The sequence below is a fragment of the Microplitis mediator genome, chromosome 6 (genome assembly GCF_029852145.1).
Source record: "Microplitis mediator isolate UGA2020A chromosome 6, iyMicMedi2.1, whole genome shotgun sequence".
In the NCBI taxonomy this organism is placed as follows: domain Eukaryota; kingdom Metazoa; phylum Arthropoda; class Insecta; order Hymenoptera; family Braconidae; genus Microplitis; species Microplitis mediator.
In genome coordinates, this window is record NC_079974.1 from 13,817,014 (window position 1) to 13,835,637 (window position 18,624).

Consider the following 18,624-nt stretch of genomic DNA (forward strand, 5'->3'; position numbering starts at 1 on the left):
ATGGTTAAATCAATGAACTGTATAGTGAAAATTGTAGGCAATTGAACAAGCTTTCACATAGAACAAACGAAAATAAGCTATCTCTTTCCGTTGGAAAGTTACACCCAGTTAAATAAGTAAACAAATTTTTTTTGGAAATTTTACAAAATTTCAACGATATAACTTCTAAACTTATTGGCTCATCTTCGAACTCATCCAAGGTAATCGTCCATAGAATAAGTATACTAAGTTTCATTAAGATCGGTGTGGAATTGCGGACGCTATCGTTGGAGAACGACGCGTTATATTATATATATATATATATATATATATATATATATATATATATATATATATATATATATATATATATATATATATATATATATATATATATATATATATATATATATATATATATATATATAAACCTTTGAACCAAATGTATTTCCTGACTCAGCTCGTCGAGCTGAGTTTAGAGGTAGCACACACACACACACACACACACACACACACAAATGCTATTAAATGCAATTATTTTTTTATAAGCTCTTCAAGCTCTAACAAGTTACGTTTTATGCTAGAGTTTTAAAAGTTAGGAATCGAAAATCATTAATGAAGAAGCGGTTTCTAAATTTTCAATTTCGATATGTTCTATGAAATAAATGTTTTGAGGCAGAAATCAATTTCAGTTATCGAAATCAAGATTTGGATGAGTTTTGACTTAGGTCAGAGCAATAATATATGAAATATCCAAAAATTTTTCCGAAGTTTATCAATTTGACCCCTTCTGATTTTAATGACTGGATTAAATTAATGAAAGGAAAATTATTTACTGATTTAAAATTGAAATGAAATAGCATTTGGTGGAATTTTTTGACAAATATTTTATTTACAAAATTACTAAAATCCCTATATCACGTGAACGAAGAACTTGAGCCACTTAACCAAAAGAACCTTTTTTGTAGCGAATAAAATTTCCTAAAAAATTGTTATCTGCACTTTTTCTGTAAATTTCGTTATTTAGTTAATATCAACTAAAAACCCAAATTATTATTAAAAAATTATTTTCAGAACCAATACAGAAAAAACAATTCGAATCCGAGTAAAACTATTAAGGAGACTTTTGAAGAGTATCAAATTGCCTACAAAATGCCGCTAACGGCGACCCGATAACTTGAAATGCGGCTAAGTTATAGAGAATTAAAAAAAAAATCCCAACTTTCCTATCTATTTTAAATGGGAAAACCCCAGGTAGAAAATTGTCTTAGTCGGACAAGTTTGAAACTTCAAAATAGCTTTATTTTAGCTTAACATCTAAGTCTTGTTTTGTAAGCTTTATTCTAGGTTGTTATTAGGATGAATTCTATGACAAGTCTTTAGAGTGTAACTAATCTTCAAATATACCTTGCTGTTAGCTCTTTTTCCACGCATATGATAAGATTTGTTCTAAGCTTGGATTCTAAACTTAAAACTACCTTATCTGCTAACATTACTCCAAGCGTACATTGAAAACTGAAGTTTGAGGTTAATTAGGATTTTGTGTTATTGATTATAAGTAATGAATAAGTTCAATTTTATTTTCAACATGTAGAAAGAAAAATATATACTAAGCAAGTAAGTTTCGATTTTTTTTAATTTATTGAATCACAAGTTTTTAATGCTCATAATAAAAAAATTGAATTTTTTAGAACGTCCTTACTCTCTTAAGTTAAATCAGTAAAAATGTTACTGATTTTTTCAGTGGTTACAAAATTTACTGAAAGATCAGTAGCTTTGAATAAATTTACTGACTAATAAGTAATTTACAGACTAATAATGAATTTAGCTTCACGGCAGTAAAAAGTGCCATCTACTTGGAAGCTTGTTTGTTAGACAGAGGTTGATTGCAAGTTATAATCAAAGTTTATTATTTATATTGCACTATTATTAGGGTAAGTTTAAAATATTTCAACAAACAAAAGTTAATTTATGATTTATATACTAATAAAACTTATATATTTTTCTCCATTGAATGTGACTAGAATAATTCTGAAATGTATTTGTAGTTGATTTACATCTAAGGTAATGCATAACCTCAAATCGTCTTATTAATTGTTTTATGATTTTAAATAAATTTTATTATTATTTTCAGATAAATGTTTATACGGTGACGTCAAAACCGCTAGGGAAAATATATATAACACTACACATTTAATGCCCAATATCTGATGTTTGTGTACAAAAAAAAAAAAAATAATAAAAAATTTTTCTCTGTAAACATGTTTTCAAACTTAAATTACTAAATCTATTCTAGCTAAGAATAAGATATACTTTTAACCTTATAGTAAGCTAAATTGTCACTGTTTATGCAAGCTAAAACTGCAAGCTTTATGTTAGCGATACAAAGCGTTACCAACTAACCTTGTGTTAACCATAGTTTGTTGGCTAATTTTAGGCTAAAACTGATAAAATTAGCTTAATACAAGCTAATTCCATTGATTACTTTCTACCTGGGACTTCAAAATCAAATATAAAGTACTTAAAATTAAAATTAAGGGCTGAAACTTGCAGGGAATTTTTTTTTCCATATCTATAACAATATTTTCAAGTGGGAGTGAAAAAAAAATATTCGTTCAAAAAGAATAACCCTAATACTAGGATGATCCAAAAAATAAAAAAAATTTTTTTTTTTCTCGGAAACAGGTTCAAAAGTTTCATTTAGATAAGAAAAGACGTCTGTAAAAGTTAGAGCTCTTAATATTAACATTAAGAGGTTCCTTATCGCACTTTTCTATTTTCCATAAGAATAACATGGAAAAAATTTTTTTTACGTCTTCTGATTTTTATTAGTAGCTAACGATGTGTCATAGGAATAATTGGCAGGCATATTTATGTAGGTAATTTAATGCTCTACAAAAAAAGATTCTTATCATTTTTTGAGGAATCTATTTGTTCAAAAGTTATTTGAGGTTGAAGTCGAATTCATATTAAATTTTGAGATTTTCTTACTTTTCCGTTGGAATTATCAGACCTATTACAAAATATCATTGGACTTTTTTTTTAGACAATTTCATCCCCTAGAATTTATTTCTTATAAAGTTTTTTCAAATTCAGCATTGTTTTCTAGTTATTTTATTCGAATGTCAAGCTCTTAAAATCGATCAGAAGACTATTTTTTTTATGAGCATGACATTATAATAAAAATAACTAGAAAACAATGCGGAATTCGAAAAAACTTTATTACAAATAACTTCTAGGGGATGAAGTTATCTACAAAAAAGGTCCAATGATATTTTGTAATAGGTCTGATAATTCCACCGAAAAAGTAAGAAAATCTCAAAATTTAATATGAATTCGACTTCAACCTCAAATAACTTTTGAACAAATAGATTCCTGAAAAAATGATAAGAATCTTTTTTTGTAGAGCATTCAATTACCTGCAACAATTTGCCTGCCAATTATTCCTACGACGCATCGTTAGCTACTTATAAAAATTAGAAGACGTAAAAAAAATTTTTTCCATGTTATTCTTATGGAAAATAGAAAAGTGCGATAAGGAACCTCTTAATGTTAATATTAAGAGCTCTAACTTTCACAGGCGTCTTTTTTTATCTAAATGAAAATTTTGAACCTGTTTCCGAGAAAAAAAAAAATTTGTTATTTTTTGGATCACCCTCATACATACATACATACATACATACATACATACATACATACATACATACATACAGACACTCGGACATCATTCTGAAAATAGTCAGAATAGCTTCCTAAGACCTCAAAACGTCGACATCTGATAAAATTTCGATTTTTGCAAATCGGGGCGAAAACAATAACTTCCCGAATTTTTCGAAAATCGTCGATTTTCTTAGCGGGAAGTTAAAAAAATATTTGTTATGAATGTATATATTTATATATTCATTTATTTATTTATTAGACTGGCCCAAAAAAATCGAAAATTTGTTTATTTTAAAGTACATATATTGAAACCCCCATGAAAAAAATTTATGAAAAAAATATATGTTCAACATAAAAAAAATATATTTTTCATATAAAAAAAATATATTAAAAATACATAAAAAATATATAAATATATATATATTATGTATAAAAAATATATTTTAAATAGCCAACTTTTGGCCGTTTTCCGTATATATTTTATATATTAAAAATAAATCTTAGAATACATAAAAAATACATGCCCGGGAAAAAATGATCAGACCTGATCAGACATGAACAGGCATGAGTCTTCAGGCCTGATCAGACATGAAAAATGACCATGCCTGACCAGTTCTAATCAGGTATGTTCATGTCTGTTCATGCCCATCCGGGTAAAAAAATTATATATAAAAAATGGCCCTATATAATTATATATAATTATGTATAACTATATTCAATTATACATGTATATAATTATTGCTATAAAAATAAAAAAAATCAAAAATTCGGGCGTGTGCAGGATTTGAACCGTGGACCTTGCGCTCGAAAGTGTAACTCGCTACCCACTGACCTTAGAGATTTAGTTGAAAAGTATGTTTCGTATGAACTTCAAGTAATAAAAATCTTATACGTGATAGATTCTTGGTCAACAAAATTTTAGATCTATGAGCAGACATGAACAGCCATGAACAGACATGAACATATATGACCAGGCATGAACAGGCATGGACAGGTATGATCAGGCCTGAGCGTATTTAACGCTTCAGACATGAACAGGCATGATCAGACCTGACTGTATTTAACGCTTCAGACATGAACAGGCATGGACAAGTATGATCAGGCCTGATCATGTCTAATTTCAGGCATGATCAGCTCTAATTGCAGGCCTGATCATACATGAACAGGCATGGTCAGGTCTGATCATTTTTTCCCGGGGCATGTATAAAAATATACAAAAAATATACTTTTTTTATATTTAAAAATATACAAAAATTACATATAAAAAATATTTTTTTTGTATAAGCTTTTTATATTTCTTTTTCTATGTTGTTAATCAACTTAATAATAAATTTTTTATATAATTTTTTTATATTTTTTTTACTTAGGTTGTTGGTTGAATTAAAAATATATTTTTTATATAATTTTTTTATATTTTCATAATTATATTTTTTATAGATTTAAAACATATTACTAATATATTTTTTTTATATTTTTAAATATAAGAAAAGTATATTTTTCGTATATTTTTACATATGTAATTTTTATATATTCAGAGACACGGCAGTGTCTCGCGCCAAGTACACGTTCAAACACACGTATGTGTGTGAGTGTGTAGCGCGAGCCTGCTGTGTCTCTATTCTGTAGACAGACCTCATTTTGACAGCTCCAAATTTTTAATTGCCATAAAATATTTTTTTAAGCCGTAAACAACTTTCAAAAGTATAAATTATTATATATTCTATTCATTTTTTACTGAATTAGTTCTTTTTCTAACAATTAATTATTAATAAACAATAATATACTCTATTGAAATATGCTTGCCCACGTTTTGTGATCCTACTAATTTTTTTACATAATTGTCCATTTTTCGACATTTGTCATGGTGGTAGCACTGCTCTCAAATACTATATGAGATATCGAGTATTATATTATAGGCTTGCAGGCACACCGTCAAAAGTAAAAATTTCAAAAGTATACCAACTTCAGAAACTCACAGCTAGGAATGTAAACAATAAAGATGGTTCATAATTCAGAATGACAAATTATCACCTTGTCAAAAACATCGAATCTCTAATCTTTATATCAACACATACTCAGAATTTACAATATTCATTCTTTCGTAATAAAGAATTAACAATATTTAGAATGACAATATTTCGGAAATCCAATACTTCCGAAATTTCAAACTACGAACGCCAATTCTTCAGAATTACATTTTATACGAATGACCATTTTAGTAAAATTTTCTAAGCTTTGCTGACAGTCGGTATTACAGACTTTCCCTATGAATTTACCATTATCATGTGAGTGCTTTGGCGGATTGATTGGGTTTAAAAAATTTGTATGACTCGTTATGTAATAATTATATATGAATTTTACGAGTTTAATTTGTATGAAACGATTATATTGAATGTACTGAATTAAGATAGAAGTGCTATTTGTGGCCAGTAATAATTAAGTTCTAATAACTCTCTAAACATGAATAAGTGAAAATAAGTGAAGATTTACTAATGCCAAGTGCAAACCGAACCGCTAATTTCAAAAAGTGGTTCGGTTGGCACTCAGAATTAGTGAATATTGACTTATTCATGTTTAGAAAGAATAGTTGAGTTATAATTATTTAAGCTTCAACATAAAATCGTAAAATTAGTGACATAATTTTTTTAACACATACTAATAAACAATATAATCTCATCTGTTTAAAAATAGTTTTTAGATTTTAAATATTATCAATTTAACTAAACTAAATTTTAATCGAAACTAATCTTGATGTATATCAGTATATACCCTGTCCAAAAATTCTTGTAGAATCCACGTAACTGCGACAAAAACCGCATAGAATCCTATAGACTGTATTGGTTTCAATGTCGTTTTTTTCGCATGTGATTGGATTCTATGGGAATTTTCGGATTATTATTACTGTAACTTAATTATTATTAATGCTTGTGTGATGAATAAAAATACAGCCTAAATCAAATCCAGATGCATTTTTTATTTATAAATTTATAATTAACATATATGTTTATGTTTTATTAGGTCCAATATTTTAAATAATAATTATAATTCAAGAATAATTGATTCATTCTATTGGACATTGATCCGTGTATTATTTTCAATATCTTATTTGAATTTTATTTTATAATTCATATAGGATAGAAGTACCATTTTTGACCACTTTAGTACCAGTTTTGGTTACTTCAAAAATTTTAATAAAATAATACGCAAAGTACGTAATGATATGATGAATTTTTTTTAATTCATTTAAAGGGAATTTTTAACTTCCCGCTAAGAAAATTGTAAATTTTCAAAAATTCGGGAAGTTATTGGTTTCGGTCTGATTTACGAAAATTGAATTTCCATCAGATGTCGACGTTTCGAGGTCTTAAGAAGCTATTCTGACTAATTTCACGATGATGTCCGAGTGTATGTATGTGTGTACGTACGTACGTACGTACGTATGTATGTATGTAAATATTCATAACTCTTGAACGGATGAACCGATTTTGATCGTTGAGGTGTCATTCGACGCGGCTTGTTAATGTCTTGAAGCCGTGAAAATTTGAACTTAATCGGTAAGGTGCGTTCAGAGATATTTCAAAAATAAAATTTTTTTCGAAAATGTTTTATTTGGATAACTTTTAATTTGATCGATGGATTGATTCCAAAATTTAATCAGCTCTGAAACTCTATAAGCCGCGTCGAATGCCACCTCAACCATCAAAATCGGTCCATTCGTTCAAGAGAAACCGTTAACGAAAGAATTCAAAAAAAATTTTTTCCTTGGTTTTTTTGAAATTTCTCAAAAACGACTGAATAAATCAATTTCAAAATCTGATCAGCTCCAGAACTTGATAAAACGCGTCGATTGCCACCTTAACCATCAAAATCGGTTAATTCGTTCGCGAGATATCGTGGGAGAAGGAAATGCTAAAAAATGGTTTTTTACAAAACAATGGCATACAAAAGTATTTGCGAGCTCAAAGAGCTCGAAAATGTAATCACAATAATGTTTTCGAGCTCAGCGAGCTCGAAAACAGCGGAAAGTTTTGGGGCTGGCCCGCAGGGTCAACTGACAGACTGATTTTCTATTGATTTTCTATCGATTTTCTATGACAGCAACAAGTTTTTGTTTTCTGTCAATTTCCTATGGATTTTCTCTGACAGCAACAAGTTTTTGTTTTCTGTCAATTTTCTATCGATTTTCTATGACAGTAATTATTGTGATAGTAATTGTATACAAATTATATATAAAATTAATACAAATAATTATTGTGATAGTAATTGTATACAAATTATATATGAAATTTATACTAATAATAATTGTGATAGTAATTGTATACAAAATTGGCTCAACGAGCTCGAAAACAGCGGGAAGTTTGGGGGCTGGCCCGCAGGGTCAACTGACAGACCGATTTTTTTTACTGTATTAGAATGAATTTTTTTTTTTTTATACTTCTCCATTAATTCAAATGAAATATTAAAGGTCTAAAAATAAAACACTGGCCATAAATAGCACTTCTATCTTAATTCAGTACATTCAATATAATCGTTTCATACAAATTAAACTCGTAAAATTCATATATAATTATTACATAACGAGTCATACAAATTTTTTAAACCCAATCAATCCGCCAAAGCACTCACATGATAATGGTAAATTCATAGGGAAAGTCTGTAATACCGACTGTCAGCAAAGCTTAGAAAATTTTACTAAAATGGTCATTCGTATAAAATGTAATTCTGAAGAATTGGCGTTCGTAGTTTGAAATTTCGGAAGTATTGGATTTCTGAAATATTGTCATTCTAAATATTGTTAATTCTTTATTACGAAAGAATGAATATTGTAAATTCTGAGTATGTGTTGATATAAAGATTAGAGATTCGATGTTTTTGACAAGGTGATAATTTGTCATTCTGAATTATGAACCATCTTTATTTTTTACATTCCTAACTGTGAGTTTCTGAAGTTGGTATACTTCTGAAATTTTTACTTTTGACGGTGTGCCTGCAAGCCATATTATAGACTATAGTAGTATACATGCCAAAGCATATTCAAAATTATTTTGTATATATTTGAAGCAATCATTAGTTTGGATCATTAGTCACTTGAAAATATAATATACATAATAGGTTACTTTGATTGAACTAACCCTGATAGCCATTTTGTTATCAACTTAGAAATTTAACTTCCTTAATAGCCACTTTAGCGTGAAAACAATAATTTTACAGTTGAAATTACTGGAAATTCGCAGCCCGAATTTCTCGACAATCTGACAGCAAAAGTGGAAAGAAAATTTTGCGGTTAATTTCTCCATAATTTAGAGGCAATTTTTTTTACTAGAAAAAAAGTTGGAAGTGTTCATTTTTCCCATTACAGAAGGTAAACAAATTGATAAATAAAGGTGTCTACAATTTAACGGTAAATAAATACTTGACAATTTTTCAAGTCTAATTAACAATGAATTGATAAAAAAATTTCTCTGAAAATTGACAACTTTTTTTTAATCACTTTTTGAAGTGAATTTGCATTTTAGTTCGAGCAGTAAATTTACCTCAACTTGTATAGCAAGTTGTATAGAAATTGTCGTCGAAAACAGAAAAGCCTAAAGCTAACGGTCATTTGATGAAAAATTTTGTAAAGTAAATCTTTGCTAAGCAAACTGTGCTATTAGGGTTAGTTGAAATTTACTACCAGGATCGAACAGCAAATTACTAGCAAAAGTTGAACAAGCAACTGTTGCGGGCAGCTTTCTGTTAATTTGTACAGTATGTTGCACTTAAATTGCAGTCACAGACCTGAACAGCAGAAGTTGACGTATATTTGCTGCTAAATTTGGAGAGACATCTGCTCGGCAAACTTGTTGTCATTTATTCTGATCTATTTATAATATAAAGAATGTCAAGCATGCAATATACGTCATCCTGAATTGTCATGTGATTATTTATCATTTACTTGGGTGAAAAAAAAAAAAACAAAAAAAAAAAAAACCGATCTACAATAAACTCATAATTAATTTTGTTTCAATGATAGCCAGAGTTTTTGATCAGATAGTTGGTGCATATGAGTTCTGACCATCTTGACGACGAGTTGTCGACAACTTTCAGCTTTTGTAACTGTTGACTACAAGTTTCCCGGAAATTTGAAGCCAATCTATTGTCGCAACCTATCGACAACTTTCTGAGAAACTTGTGAACAACTTTCGGTCCACTAATGTAATGACAACTTTTGCTACCAACTTTCTCAGAAAGTTGCCATCAACTTATGGAAATGCCAACTTTTGCGGCCAACTTAGCGACAGGTTGCGGCAGTAGATTGTCACCAAGTTGCTGCCAACTTGGCTATCAGGGAAATTTTTCTTCCACTTCTTTATCATCAATATCCTAATAGCACAGTTTGCTATAGTAAAAGTTTACTTTACAAAAGTTTCCTAGATTTTCGACAAATGTCCGGCAACTTCGGACTTTTCCGTTTTTGAAGACAATTTGTATGCAACTTGCTATACAAATTGACGTAAATTTACTACCCGAATCAGAATGCAAATTCACGTCAAAAGTTGACAAGAAAAAAGTTGTCGTCCATTTTCAGGCAAATTCTCATATCAATTTATTTTATGTATCAGTTTGCTTACCTTCTGTAATGGTAAGAATAAACATTACCGACTTTTTTTTTTTAGTAAAAAGTTACCTCTAAATTGAGGAAAAAATAAACTGCAAATTTTTCTTTCCAACTTTTGCTGTCAAATTGTCGACAAATTCGGGCAGCTAATTTCAGATAATTTCAACGTCAAATTTTTCAGAATGCTGAAAGCGATGAAAAATCTAATCATTTTATTACCATGATAAAAAAAAATTCAGCATGAATAGAAATAGACGATTTACATATTCAATCAGTACGGTGGCCTTCTAATGCAAAAAATGCTTATGTACTTTTTTTAGAAAAAAATAAAATGATTTTTAATCCTACAAAAACAACATCAAATCCCACCAAAAACAGATTCTCTATTATAAGGTCACGCCAAGTACACGTTCAACGTTTATCCCTTACTGCATAAAACATAATTTTTTTACAAAAAATACTGAAATCAAAAAACAAAAATACCAAGTAACTGCGATATGGTAAAGATAGAAAAACTTATTATTTTGAAAATATACAAATAAAAAAAAGTTATTTGAATGTACTTGGTGTGCGCTAATGCAAAAAATATATATTCTTTAGTGACGTCATACCTTTTAATTATTTTATATTTAGATCGTATTTTAAATTGATTTTGGTTCAATTAACTTTAATAGTACACAACAATTACATTTAAATTACTTCTTTTGATCTGTATATTCTTAAAATAATGTATAATATAACTGTGTTATATCTTCGAAATGTTTGATATTTAGATAATATTTTGAATTGATTGTCCTTAATAGCGCACACCAAGTACATTCAAATAACTTTTTTTTTATTTGTATATTTTCAAAATAATAAGTTTTTCTATCTTTACCGTATCGCAGTTACTTGGTATTTTTGTTTTTTGATTTCAGTATTTTTTGTAAAAAAATTATGTTTTATGCAGTAAGGGATAAACGTTGAACGTGTACTTGGCGCGACCTTATAATAGAGAATCTGTTTTTGGTGGGATTTTTAATATATTTAAAATATATAAAATATATACGAAAATCGGCCAAAAGTTAGCTATTTAAGGTAATTTGGTAGTCAAACCTCCAACAGTTAACCCTTACTTTAATTATGATAATTTCAAAGATTATATTTTTAAGCCCTTGAAAACAAAAAACCAGAATTTTTTACCACACCGTTTAAAAAATATAATCAATTAAACTTTCGTAAAAATACATGGGCTCTTATGGCTGTCTTTATTCAACTTAGCAGGAAGTTTATAATTTGTAAAAAAGTGGCACAGTTAACCTAGGCGAAAAAACTATTCAGTCTATGATATAATATCTAAAATATCTACCTACCAAATTTCGAAACAATTTACCACATGGTTTTTTTTTAATTAAATTTTTTGTGTGACAGAAAGATTTCTGTCTTTGTTTTGTAACCCATTCTGCGCCCCTCTTATTTATACTAGGGAAAAAATGGCGGCTCTGCTGTACGCGCGAAATTTAAGTTATTGTTTACATTCACAGTATAAACATATATTTATATGATGTTCGTTAAATACTGGACTGGTAACAAATACAAACTAAAGAGTTGAATAAATAATAATAATGAATACTTATCATCAATAAGATATCTAAAAATTACGTGAGAGTTTATATTTCCATTATTAAAATTAAACAAAAAATAATTAACGTTTTTTATAAACAAAAAAATTATTAGATGCGAAGATTAGTACATTATTTACATTTATAAATAATTTTTTTTTAAATTGTGTGTGTCTGTTACATTTATCGTATTATCATGAACTGTCAAAAATTTACCGGGATTATAAGGTTATATTTACTACACATACATGTGACACACATTAAACTGTCAAAGAAACTAGTGTAAACACAAGTACCAACTTTTATCAAATAACAACTGTTGGTACTGTCTAGTTGCAGTCAAAATAATTTATATAATTTGAAAAAAAATTATTAGTATTTTTTTCTGCATATTAATTATAGCTTATAAAATATAGTTACTAATTATTGTAAATTATTATGGACTTTATTGAATGATTAAAGTCAAAGAAAAAAAAAAAATTTCGACATTGTTTTGACTCCGGAATGCGGCTACCAAATTACCTTAAAATATATTTTTTATGTATTTTTAATATATTTTTTTTATATGATAAATATATTTTTTTATATTTTAACATATATTTTTTTTATAAATTTTTTTCATGGGGGAAATATTATTTGGGATGACAAAGGAAAATTATTGTGAAAATTTGAGCCCTTAATATTAATATTGAGGGGTCTATCATCGCAATTCTTGTTTTTTTTTATTACTGAACCGGTTTTTGTCTCATAACTCTCAAGCCATCGAGATAAACGAAATTGACTTGAATACATTTCTTGAGGGAAATTGAATGTTCTACAAAAAAGGTCTGATCGGAATTTTCCGTCAGATGATCCGTTTCCTTATAATAATGCTTTGAACATTGGTATGATTTTAAAATCAAAAGTTATTCAAGGTTAAGTTTAAAACAAAACGATTTCAATAACCTTGAATAACTTTTGGAGTGAATTTAGCAAGAATTGTTAAGATTCTTTTTTGGTAGAGCATTTAATTTCCTTTAAGAATATTTATTGGCTTTTTTCTGGATACTGATTTTTATATAAATTATAAAATTACAAACTTGAAAAATAAAATTTTTAAATCATGCCAATGATTAAGGCATTATTATAAGGAAACGGTTCATCTGACAGAAAATTTCAATCAGACCTTTTTTGTAGAGCATTAATTTTCTCTCAAGCAAAGTTTTAGTGTCAATTTCGTTTATCTTGATGACTTGGGAGTTATGAGACAAAAACCCGTTCAGTAAAAAAAAAATCAAAAATTACTATAATAGACCTCTTCATATTAACCCGTCAGCACTCCCGTGATTTTTAGTGTTTTGCTTGCGTGACAGCGACATCCTATAAGTTGAATAGTGTCCTGTGAGCAAAATGCTCATAACGGGAGTGCTGACGGGTTAATATTAAGGGCTCAAATTTTTACAATAATTTTTTTTGTCATTCCAAATAATATTTTTGATACACTTTAAAAAAAAAAAAGTAGCCGAATTTTTTGACCTAGTCTAATATTTATATTAATTAATTTATTTATTCAGATTGGCTTAACTATAAAAAAGTTTCAACTCTATTGTGACCTTCTGCCAGCGAGGTTCATTCGTATTTTTTTTTATAATTCATCGTTTTTTGAATAATCTAAAAATCATCAGAGATCGGTTAACTTCGAAAATATCTACTTTTATTTCTAATAAAGGAAAATAACAAACGTTCGAGAAAACAAACCTAGTTCACTTTAATGTCCAAGGATTCTATTGATCTACTTGGATCAGAATTTATATTATGCTTATTAGCATAAAAAATAACCCATTAATATAAAAATGTTAAATTATACAGTTTCAAAAAGTTTCGAAGTAAACTAATTATCTCGATTGATTTTTACAGTAAATAATTGTAATTTATGGAATAAAAACTTGGTAGCGAATTGACTGATGCTTGACGATACAACGAGTTAGTGAAATAGAAGGGGATAAGATGGTTAGCGAGGTCAGTTGAGTGTTCGATCGCACAGCTGAGACGAGCCCTCCAAAATGGTTGCTCAACAGCTGATCTCTGCTCATTTATAGTGAGCATGTGCAGTTTGGTGTCTTGGTAAAGCTTTTCAATACAACTAGAAGGCGAAGATGACGTTCACGGATTGACAATTCAAATCCCCTACCATTTTTTATTATTTTAAAGAACAAAGAACACTAGTATACTAATGTTAACAAATATGTCAATTTTCTACTATAAAAAGTAAAAATTTTCAAAACAACAAATTATTCTTTTTGATCTGATTTTCGAAAATCAGTTTTTCACCCGATGTCGACGCTTTAAAATCTTTGAAAGCTATTCTGACTATTTTTAGGACAGTTTCAAATGATTTATAATGTAATAATTCGATCAACTTCCACAATTTATTACACTTCTTATTTTAATATACTTTTCAAACACTGAAAAAAATAAATATTTGTCTCAAATAAATCAATTTATTTGTGGCTTTTTTTTTTAATATTTCTTAATGACAAATAAATATATTTGGTACATCTAAATGAGACAGTTGATTCAAATAATTTTATAATTTGACGGAAATATATAATTTATTTGTGGTAAGTAATTGATATATTTGTGTTAAACATATTAAATTTGTGACAAATAACCTAAAATCATTTCTTTACCACAAATAAATCACTCATTTCACGCAATTAAATTACTCAAATATATTATATCTTTCTCACAATTAAATATTTATTTGGCCATACCCAAATATACGATATATTTGGCTCAAATAAATCTTTTTTTCAGTGAATAAAAATTGACGTCTACTCCCAAATTAAGTTCATTTTTTCAAGTATTTACTAATATCGATTTTTTTCAAGTATTAATATTGCTGAGCTATGGCTCAGGAATATTAATAATGTGTATACGCTCAACACAAAAAGTGAAAGCTAAGCTATCGACATATAACTATGAATGTAGACCTAGTTGTGGATAAAATTGCATGTAATGCAGTAATTATAGTTTAAGATAATTTTACGAAAGGCATGAGATTGTTCATACTAAATCTTGCATTAAAACATTAGAATCCTTTCTCTTAGGCTGAAACGAATAATACCAAGCTTCGTGAGGCTTGCATATTTTTTCTGTTATTCCCTTCTCTCTAAAGACGCTTTCACTTAAGTAACGGAATTAAGGAAACATGATACTGTTTTTTAAATTTATAAGAAAAAAATTGATTTAGTTTGCTTCATTAGTGGCTGCTGGATTTCATTTTCAACGACTCATGGACAAAACAAGAAGGAAGAGACTTTCAAGTAGAGTGAAATCAACTTGAACCTACAATTACCCGTACACAGAATAGAAGAATGCCTTGACGCAAAATATTTTTACTCACCCCTATATAAATATTTTTTGAATTATATATTGAAAATAAAAATTTTCTTGTGGCGAAAAAAATATTTTTGAGGCGAGAAAAAATTTATTGCGCCAAGAGATTTTTTTTCGTATTAAGAAAACTTTTGTTTTCTGTATTTTTTATGCAAGCCAACGAAACAAGCTCGCATAAAAAGTTCGATAAGCTAATAGCGCAATCAACTCTATTCAAACAATATATTCATTTATACATATATAACAAGTAGTTAAAAGAATTGTTGACATATTTCTTTTCAGACTTATGTTTAAATTTACTGATTCATTTTTTGAATACTACAATTATTATTACTATTCAAGTAAGCATAATGAAAGCACATTAGCAAATAATTATTAGAAAGAAAGAAAATATTCCACAATATTCCAGTCAAATATTATTTCCTGAGATATTTTTACAATTTGAAAATATAAACTTTATCAAAATCATATATTTATATAAAGCTTTGCAACTGCGCGTTTGTCAACGTGTGCAAATAGTGTATGAAAATATTCATTTCACATATCCATTGACCACTTATTCTTTTATAAATGTAGGTCAAATCAGTTGTTCGTCTGTCCGTTAGATATTTATGTTTGATCTATCATAAATACAATTGTGTATGTTTTCTGTCATATTAAAAAAAGTTGTTGACTTATTCGCAGTATTTTATTGTTCTATTTATTTTTGTTTTTTTAGATAGAAAATCATTATCACGTCATTGTCAATGACCACACAGTCATTAGTACGAATATAAAAAATGGGCCCTAATGAATAAAAAAAGAGATCTTGCAGGAAGAAACCGTTGATACGACTTAAATAGACAACAGTCGCAATTTGTATATAAATTGCTTTCATGTTGCATTACACAAGCCTATACGAATTGAGTATAGCAGAAGGTGCGCATGACGCTCAAAACTCTACAGGCACGAGTATGTTTTGTCCTTGATTGCAGCATTTACTTAACAAACTTTGCCATTAATGTTGATCAAGTATAATACGATATAAATAAATTTTATTTATTAGTTTTGGTCAATGTTATCGAAGAATATTAAAACTTGTAATTATGACTGAATTAATGAAAGCTTCTCAATATGGTGTCGTAATTTCTGATTCTTTTATATAACATTATTTATAATGACACTAAATGATTATCAATAACTCATATTTTGATCAATTAATTTTTTAAATAATGGATGAAAAACATTTCATAGGTGAATAAAATATAAATCTTACCGATTGAAAAAAACAATCAAAAGAGTATGATCCAAAGACCTCGGAGTCAATTTTATGGGTCAAATAATTTTACTATTATTCATTATCATAGATATTTCTGTAATTGTCGTGAGCACAACCGATTTATTGTTTCCGACTGATGGAACATTAAATTTTGACAATCAATTAAGAACACTGATTCACAACGAAAAAAAAAAAAAAAAACAAAACTACTCCTTTACATAAAGACAAGAAAAATAGAGAGGCAAAGCTCAAAATTAACTACACACAACCACATCACCCGCCTGTTGCCAACTGACTCAAGTGTTCCCTCCTGACAGCTCTTTATCAATAAAAATATACTAGCCAACCTAATAGATTAAAATGTTCTAGAATTCTCAAGATATATCTAAATGAATGGTTTGTTTATATCGCTTTTCACTGTATTTTTTTTATAATTTATGTTAACTGAAAAATTATTCTAGAAAATTTTTTTTTTAAAATCTACATTATTTTATTATGAAACTAAATAATAAACGTTTTATAATTCAGCGACGAATATTTATTTATAAACAATTAATTTACAAATTTTAATTGGCGCAAATAGTAAAAGTATACAAGAGGTAAATAAATTATAATAAATTAACGTTTAATATTAAATTTTATTAACTCAATAATTAAGTATAATCTATAGTTTCGATTTAATTTTTATTAAATAAATATTTAAAAAATTATTGTTATTTCTTGCCGGATTTTTTTATTCCTCCAGTGACCAAAGGCCCTTTTTGGCCAGCCTTTTTTGCAGCTTCTGCTAAAGCTTTCTGTTGCTCTTTTTGTTTTTGCTTGAATGCAAGATCGTCGTCATCCATTTCTTTGCTTTCTTTTTTTGGAGCCTTTAGTGGTTTTTTTTTGCCACCTTCTCGTCCGGACATTCTGTAAAAAAAAAAAACATAAAATATTAAACATGTGATTTTACTTAGGTTATGTTGGATAAATTCAAAAATTGATGTATTTTTTTTTCCAATGGATATTTTTGTGAATAAAAAAGTTATACAATATTAAATGATTAATACCTGATAGATTTTTATGAGATTGTATAAAATTTAGAAAAAAAATACAATTAAAACAGACTAATTTCAGTGATAATCGTCAACAGTATTCGTAGACAAAATCGTTAAATATACAGTGTAAGACAATATTGGTTAGATGGTACAAAAGAAAATAACCCATCGAGTCCTAAAATTTTCTCTGGTGTTTCACAACTGTGCTTCCATCTTTTGTCAATGAGTGCAAATACAGAAAAATTAGTGCGCTCAACTCCATGAACCTGGCACCAAAAGTTAATTTTTTTTAAATTTGATATCGACAAATCGTTTGATCGTCATTTGTTCTTAAATGTTCGTTTAATAACTTTTTTTGTTCGAACAGGGTGCTATTAGATAGCCCTAAAGGGACATCTGAACAACGTACAATCAGCGGCGGGTATTCATACCGTACCCAGTTACAAGCGTGCCTTTTACTTCTCTACTTTTAGTACTCTACCAACATACAACTCTCTTAAATAGATTTCTATGCGAAAATATCAATACTAAATATATTTATGTTGCAAAATAATTCTATGTAAAATTATCTCTATGTAAACTTATTCTATTAAGTATAAATATATGTGAAAATAATTCATGTCCAAAATATCTCTATATTATATATCTCTATGAAAATTAAGTCTCTACAAAATTTACAATAATATGATAGAATTAGGTGTTAACATGTTTATATTATGGAATTTCTCCATAACTAATACAACTCTCCTTAATATTTCTCTATTCTGCATATCTCTATGACACAACAATTTTATGAAAAAATTTTTCTATTTAAAAATTTTTCTATGTTGACTAAAGTCAGTTTCAACATTTCTCTCATGAAAAAAAAAACTAAGCTTTACGAATGATTTTGTATCTTACCACCAGCAAGGTTACTATTCTAGTAACCTTGACCACCAGCAATCGCGTGGCGATTTTTTTCATAAAATTGTTGTGTCATAGAGATATGCAGAATAGAGAAATATTAAGGAGAGTTGTATAGTTATGGAGAAATTCCATAATATAAATATGTTAACACCTAATTCTATCATATTATTGTAAATTTTGTAGAGACTTAATTTTCATAGAGATATA

General features: G+C 28.1%; 1 protein-coding gene and 1 long non-coding RNA gene across 2 annotated transcripts in view; both read right to left on the reverse strand.

Moving 5' to 3' along the window:
- Positions 1-16,706, reverse strand: part of LOC130670539 (atos homolog protein A) — a 125,224-nt gene extending 108,518 nt beyond the window's left edge. The window contains exon 1 of the mRNA XM_057473956.1: positions 16,472-16,706. The gene's annotated coding sequence lies outside the window, so the exon portion shown is untranslated. The remainder of the gene's footprint in view (positions 1-16,471) is intronic.
- Positions 16,707-17,092: 386 nt separating this feature from the next.
- LOC130670617 (uncharacterized) lies at positions 17,093-18,027 on the reverse strand. Its single transcript, XR_008990363.1, has 2 exons — positions 17,524-18,027; positions 17,093-17,383 (listed from the first exon to the last, which is right to left on the reverse strand). It is a non-coding gene; the product is annotated as an uncharacterized LOC130670617 (long non-coding RNA).
- Positions 18,028-18,624: the final 597 nt, after the last annotated feature.